Here is a 2,565-nt window from a genome sequence, read left to right as displayed (position 1 = left end):
ATTTACGATTAATTAGTTAATTTTTATTAATCGATTAACAGCCCTAATTTCTTTGTATGTATGGATCACTTGGGTTGTTACCGACATCTGGTGAAAATTTCATGTCATTAGCACCTCTAGTAATATATTTACTGAGGAAAATGTTGACGTGTTCAATACTTATTTTACCCGCTGTATGTAATGTTGTTTCTGCTATATGTATTGTTGTACGGTTCATCATCTTTAATGTTAGGATCCAGGTAATTGTTGCGGTCTCTTTAAGAGTTCCGGTGACGTTTCTGAGGGTGTTTTTTGTCAGCTAATGTGCAGTGCCATTTTAGTTAGATGTTTTTCTATTAATAAACGTGACTCACGGAGTCAATGTGAGAAGTTTTCGGCTTGGTTTTTCCGTCAAAAGGCAACTTCCACAGAATATTGTTTGTTTAGTAAATTCTAGTAGTTTAGAAATTTTTATATTTTTTGTAAAATTTAAAATAATAATTAATATAAATAAATGTTACTACACCCAAGATTCATTTTTTTCAGTGTGGTAAGACTAGAGTATGGTTAGGTAAGACTGTGGTACGGTCTGGTAAGACTTCATAATTATTATTAGTTAACTGACTGACTTGTTCTACTTTGACTGGTAACAGAATATTTAGGTRCTTGCGGATCTTGAGTAACTGAAGCATTTTTCATTGGTGGAATAAAATCCATCATGTTTATGACAAACAGATCCACTTTAGGATTTTAAAGTGGACTCAGTCAGTCCTGATGAGAATGTGGGAACCACTTCAAAGCAGTCCTCCTTGTTTGAATGAGATTACGCCCAAACCCTCATGTGACAGTGCTCATATCATCATTCACTGTGCTGGCTCTTCCAGTTCTGTGTGTGTAAGGTAAATCTCCCAGTGTTCTCTTTCCAAGTCTATTATTAATGCTGGTGTCACAAAGAGATCAGTAGGCTACCCTGTCAGCTGCCACCTAATGTTCCTCATCTGTGAATGCAGCATTTCCTTCTGATGCAACTTCAGCAAAAGTGTCATTTCTTAACATTACTGCTTTATTGTTTTTATTGTTTTTCTTGTTTTTGTAATTTTAATAGTCTAAAAAAACTACATTCCCAGCTGCAGTTTGGACTTTTACAACTGCAGTAGTGGTTAATGATTTATGATTATTAATTATTAATCAGAGTATAATATTAACTTTACACACGTGAGTCATTCAGAAAGCATGTTTCGATGTAGATGTGCAGGAGAAGCTTCCTATGAAAACATGTGACAGCAACAAGCCAGACAAATGTGTGAAGTGTTATATATTTATCCCTGAAATGTTTCTGAAAATTAAGAAATCCTTCTTTGTTGAGATTTTATATAACAATATTAACTCTGTACCTGCATCACAAAGTGTTCACATTGCCTTTGTTATCATGTGATGTGAGTTCACAGATTATGTACCATTCTATCCTGACAAGTCAGACTTTGGTAAATTAGACAGACATGTTTTTAGGCACAAAATTTAAAAACCAGGTAAACTTAAGTAAATGAAGTTGAAATCATCAATCAAATGAATCATAATCATTCCATCTGTTTAAAAAGAGTTCAATTAAATAATTAAAAATCTAAAACCAAAATGAAATTCATGTTGCTGATGTTGCGTATGTAAACCTAAAATAATCACGTAATATACCTACGGAGACTCTCAGGTGTCCTGTAACCAAGTAAAAAAAAGGGTACTAAGTAGCAGCTGTGAGCACAGCAAACAAACAAACAAAAAGCTGCTAATTAAGCACAGAGCTTTGTTAATGCCAAAATGTTAATGCTAAAATGCTAAACATCAAAAAAATTGCAGAAACTCAGCTAAACTGCTAAACAAGTAAAACTTAGCGGTAACTAACAGCTAATTGCTAACTGCAAAAACCACCGTCCCTCATTCTGCATGACACGTCTTCGTCTCCTTCCAGCTGAAGACTGGTGGGACACAATCACACAAACCTGTTATGTTGATGTTAGCTTGCTAGTTAGCTTTTAGCTGACTTAAAGCTATCAAAACATAGTTTTCAAAGTTTTCATAGTGAATCTGCGAAACAAGAAATAAGTTGTGCTATTAGCTGTCAGCTGATTAGGACAAACATGCCCACAACTGATAATTACACCAACCGTCTACATTATCACATTTACATTTCCCTCAGTCATACTTCTTTGCATTTCACTGRCCTCATTATATGTGAGTCATTCTTTGAGGATTTTGCCTGCAGATTCTAAGACGGATTAAAAAAAAACTAGAACACAGGCAGGGGGCTCAGCAGGGATCAGTGTAATCTGCACTGGCGACCCAATAGCTCATGACACCAACATTAAAAGTAATAAAATCCATAAACATATTATGGTACCAAGCACACAGCCTGGAGTGACTCCATGCAGCTAAACAGTGACGTAGAACTGGACAAGGTGAGCACAAAACCTGAATGAAAGAAAAATATAAAAGAACATTTTGTTGTAAATCCAGTATAGCAACCAGACAAACGCATGAAAAAGGGCGGAGTGAGTAAGTACAGACACGAAAAAAAGTGTGTGTGTGTGTGTG

This window comes from Austrofundulus limnaeus, unplaced genomic scaffold, assembly GCF_001266775.1.
Source record: "Austrofundulus limnaeus strain Quisiro unplaced genomic scaffold, Austrofundulus_limnaeus-1.0 Scaffold193, whole genome shotgun sequence".
Classification (NCBI taxonomy): Eukaryota; Metazoa; Chordata; class Actinopteri; order Cyprinodontiformes; family Rivulidae; genus Austrofundulus; species Austrofundulus limnaeus.
This window is presented reverse-complemented; position numbering follows the sequence as displayed.